The sequence below is a fragment of the Macadamia integrifolia genome, chromosome 8, assembly GCF_013358625.1.
Source record: "Macadamia integrifolia cultivar HAES 741 chromosome 8, SCU_Mint_v3, whole genome shotgun sequence".
NCBI lineage: Eukaryota > Viridiplantae > Streptophyta > Magnoliopsida > Proteales > Proteaceae > Macadamia > Macadamia integrifolia.
Window position 1 is genome coordinate 12,599,803 of NC_056564.1, and position 5,443 is coordinate 12,605,245.

The following is a 5,443-nucleotide window of genomic DNA, read 5'->3' on the forward strand; positions in this document are numbered from 1 at the left end:
TGGTAATGGATCGAATTCCACCTGAGAGGTTTCCTCCTGGTACAGTGCACAAGCTCCATCCTCGGAGAATGGGTCCCTACAAGGTCTTGAAGCGCATTGGCACTAATGCTTACATGCTAGAGCTACCTCCTACTCTGAAAATCAACAATATCTTCAATGTAGCTTATCTGACGATATATTTGGGGCACCATTCTGATGACAGTGACACTGAACAGACCCTCAAACTTCCTCAATTTACAAACCCTAAAGATGATGTCACCGAAGATGTTCTTGACAACAAGTTCACCACGGTTCGTGGGGGCAAAGGGTACTACTCCTTCCTCATCAAATGGAAAGGTCGACCACGAGAGGATTGTACTTGGATCCATGCCGATGTTTTTCAACGCCTTAACACAGACCTCTATGAGCACTACATGTCCCTTACCCACTTATCGGAGTTGAATGATTCTAAGAAAGGGGGAGCTGATGTAGATGCACATTATGGAAGGAAATATGAGAGGAAGAAGGGTCCAACCTTAGTCCACCTAAGTGGCTAGGGTCTAGCCAAGAAGCCAACCGAACCCCTACTTGGTCCACCTGAGTGGCTAAGTACAAATAAGGGCTAATTGGGCCCATCGGCTAGGGGAATAATTAGTAGTTGTTTTAATTAATTAGTGGGCCATTGGGCCTATCGAGTTGAGTAAGTGGTATGTCGAGTCCAAATTATCTTAGGACTCTATTTGTTTTCCACATAGGTTAATTATTCCTAGTCCAATTTTGAATTCCTAGTTGTAGTAGGAGTGTCTAGCCCTATTGAGAAACTAGCTCCTAGTTGAAGTAGGAGTGTCTAGTCCTATTGGGAAACTAGCTCCTAATAGTAGTTTGATTGCTATTCTGCCCTCTATAAATAGAGAAGCCTATGTACTCATAATTTCATATTTGAATAAATGAAATTGCAGTCATTATGTTAGAACAACTGGGATAGCTGTGGGTGAGAAGCCCTGGCCGAGACAGCCACTCCTCCCCCACATTCCCTTACCTCTCCTCTTATTTTCTGCAGTTAAAATTCTGTTTCTGTTCACTGATTATGGCAGCTATTAATCACAGAGAATTCAGACCTGTCCTTGCAAGATCGATCATCAAGAACTACCCATTCTTGAACCAATCGATCTCTTCTTTTGGCCAACTCTAAGGTCTGATCTGCAAGGCTTTTTAAGGACTGGTTCAACTCTTCAAAAGGGCCACTCGATCTCTGTTGGGAAGCCATCAGCCACTGTTCACTTCTGGTTTTTCTGCAGTTCTTGATTTTCTCTCTCCTAGGTCAGAAATCAAGAACCTTCATAACTCCATAACCAGCCGTCAGAAGCTCTTCATATTTGGGGGTTTTTGTACCCTTGGTGGGCCCTACAATCGATCAAATTTGCAGCTCAATTAGAGCCCTACACGCCTGGCCGCACCTCTCTCTCTCCAGCTCTATAGCAGGTCTTTCTCTCTCCTATCGGGTTGGGTTTTGGGCTGGTTTTGCTCCTATATGGGTATTGTATCCTTGGAGGTTTATTTGATGGTCTTATTTCTTTGTTTCTTACTCTTATTTGTATTGTTTGGAGTTATAAACTGCTGGGGTAGTTTCTTGTAATCTATTCCTGCAGTAAAGGATATACTGCCTAATGTGTCGTGGCATGAACCCAACTTAGTTGTACGTTGGGTAGTTAATAATAAAATGAATTGCATCATCTCGCATTATTGATTATATATGACTACTTGCATGAACTCCATCCCTCACTGAGTTAGTCGTAGCTCACACGATGTACGTGTTGCGTTTAGATGATGATGCAGGCACCGTGGTTCCCATGAGCAATGACACATTCTCTTCCATAGCGGACTACGGCGGGGACTGGTGGACACCAAAGCCCAAGAAGCGTGGTGGTTCGGACTGTGCATGTGACACCTGAGCCTACATGGCACCGTGAGCCGAGGGTGGTGCTGCCCATTGTCATCTATTCCTATATTTTTTTATATTATTCTGTGGATATTTTTATTGTATGTTTTTACGTATATAAAATTAAGATAATTAAGCTTTTGTTATTTTAAAATAACTAACATTTAGATTCTCCCCATTAATTGAGATTGGTACTTTTTATTATCATATCTGCTGCATTTGATTATAATATTGGAACTTTTTTATGGTTGTGACGGTTAAGGTACTGCTATCAGAGATCCTGGTATAGATTTATAACGGGTAAGCGTCCTAGTCACACCACAGGTATCCTAGCGGGAATGGGGTGTGACAGAACGTGAATACATGTTGATGATTTCAAGAGACTAGATTCTGACTTGTACAAGTGCTAAATGTCCTTTACGCATTCATCGGAGAGGAATGATTCCAAGCCAAGGGTGAGTTGATGCAAATAACTCAACTTTTCAAAATCTGTTTTAAGGAGTCATAGTCTAGGAAGGATTTCTCTTTTTGGCTTATGGTAGGGACTTTCTTATTTTTGTTTCTTTTCATGCGTGGATAAGGAATGTTTCCTATTGGCCTACAGTTATTCAAAGGCCAATCTGAATCTGCCTGTACTAAGTTTTTAAATATGTAAGGCTGTTAGTAGACTTCCTATGTTTTGAGTTAAATACAAAAATTGTATTTCTGCCTTTATTGAATTCTGTGGTGATTCAGAGTTCCAGTTGCTGACTTGCTGTGGTGATTCAGTAACAGGATTGGAGGTGATTCCAGCCTAGGCCTCAGAAGGTGATTCCCTGGTCATATCCTTTTATCTTCTTGAGAAAATCAGCAGGATAGGTACTTGAAAAAGTGCCAGCGAAGGAGAAGGAAAACTCAACTTACTGGTTCACCAACTCAGTGAGTCAGCAACTGAGCCAGAAACTCAGTGAGTTGACTCAGTTAGAATGGTGTTCTGGTTCACCACATGTCCGTCCGCCCTTTTTGTTATGTAATTCTCATTTTCTCAAAATTTCCCAATTTATGTATTCTTTAATATTCGTTAAAACCATGATTTTGCCGCTCAAAATCAAACTTGAAGCCATTCATTTTTGGTTCAGCGCACTGTTTGGCTTTAAAAACTGTCTAGTGTATAGCTAGGCCATCCAATGGCAGGTTCACCATGTCTAGAAGCTCACACAGTTCAAACTATTGGTTGGACCATCAATAAAATTTCGTTCCCTACAGCCTAGCATGGGATAGGGGTGTCAAACAATGTGGTTTCGGTTATCTGGTCTAGTTCCGCTTTGGTTTACATTTTGATAAGGTGAAATCAAAACCGCACCAAATAGTAATAAGCTGAAATCAGAATCATTTTCATCCGGTTTCTAATTAGTTTTTGTTATCTGGTTCATAAATGGTTTAGATGCATTTACAGTGTCGATTTTGGAAAACAGTTTGCTAACAATTCATTGAACTGTCGTATGCTACTTATCCGATCTGCCCTCAGATCTACCTACATCTACTGGTCGGGAGTATTCCAACTTCTCAAATCCATCATCAAAGCCATTGGGAAGTTGGAATACTCCCGACCAATAGATGTAGGTAGATTGGAGGGCAGATTGGATAAGTACCATACGACATTTCAATGAATTTTTAGCAAACTGTTTTCCAAAATCGACACTATAAACCGCATGTAAACCTCCTCCGCTGGTCCATTGTTTGCCTTCCCAAGTCGGAAGGAGGACTTGGCTTAAGAAAAATCAAGGATGCCAACTCTGCTGCCATCCTCAAGCTGATCTAGAAGTTAGTCACTAAGTAATCCAGTATTTGGGTTTCTGGGTCTACTCTTCCCTCCTTCGCAAAGACTCTCTTTGGACTTCCGGCATAAGATCCTTCATGCTAAGCCTCTTGCCTTGACTGTCATCAACTCCCGCATTGCTAATGGAGTTGGAACCTCCTTTTGGCTTGATAACTGGCACCCAACTGGGGTGCTCTGCCTAATTATTGGTCATAGATCAGTTTACGCTTCTGGTCTCCCCAAAACTTCCATGGTCTCCTCAATCATCTCCTATGGCTCTTGGTCCCTCCCTTTAGGCATCCTCTCTCCTGCTGCCATTTGGGAGCCCCTCCCCACCCTTTTGTCGGAGATGATCGTATCATTTGGTCCCCCTCCTCCTCCAGTTGCTTTTCCATTTACTCTGGTTGGAACCTTATTCGATTAACCAATCCCCCATACCCTGGCATAAAGGAGTTTGGTTCAAATCTCACATCCCTCGTCATAGTTTTACTATCTAGAGAGCCCTCTCAAACTGCCTACCCACCCAATCCTTCATCATTTATCGCCATATGCATGTTTCCCCTACTTGCTACTTTCGTTGGAATGGTTTAGAGGATAACCACCACCTTTTCTTTGACTGCCCGTTCTCTTCTCGCATCTGGAAGCGTGTCCTTGCTAAATGCTGGCTTGCTTAGAGAAGGCCCCTCCCCTTCAGAGAGAATGGGTTCGGATTGATATGACCTTTTTCTGGGAGATCTATTTGGGAAACTACTGGAAAACTTGCCTATGAGGCTACCATCAGTCATACTTGGATGAGCATAACCTTTGTAGATGAACTTCCAACTCTAGATCCTTCGATAAGATCTGGAATGCCATCTACTTCGATGGTCAGTCGGAGCGAACCATACAGATATTAGAAGACATGCTCAGGGCATGTACAATGGAAATGTGTGGTAGTTGGGAAGAATATATACCCCTTATGGAGTTTGCCTATAACAACAGTTACCAAGCTACAATTGGGATGGCTCCGTATGAGGAGTTATATGACAGGAAGTGCAGAACTCCTTTGTATTGGGATGAGGTAGGTGAACGTCGAATGTTAGGACTTGAAATGATATAGATGACTTGTGACAAAGTCGACGTTATTCGAGAACGGATTAAAGCAGCTCAGTCCCGTCAAAACAGCTATGCAGACACCCGCAGAAAACATTGAATTTCAGCCAGGAGAAAAGGTATTTCTCAAGATCTCTCCTACTAAAGGGTTGCAAAGGTTTCACAGAAAGAGGAAGTTGAGCCTAAGATACATTGGACCATTTGAGATCTTAACCCGAGGTGGCTCAGTAGCCTACATGCTTGTTCTGCCACTTCACTTGGGGATGTTCATAATGTATTCCATGTATCAATGCTGAAGCGATATGTTCATGATCCCTCTCATGTAATACCCGTGGAGCCAGAATACCTTGAAGCTGACATGACCTATACAGAGCAGCCAGCTGAAATTTTGGACCGAAAGGTGAAAACCCTTCGCAACCGCTTCATTTCCTATGTAAAGATGCGATGGGCTAATCATTCACTCGAAGAAGCATCTTGGGAGAAAGAGGATAAAATACGAGCCAAGTACCCTCATCTTTTTTATCAACCAGGTACGTAATTTCGAGGATGAAATTTTTCAGAAGGGGGGGTAAATGTAATACCCTACTTCTTAAACCCGGTCTGATTACACGGTTGACCCGGTTTAACCATACAGG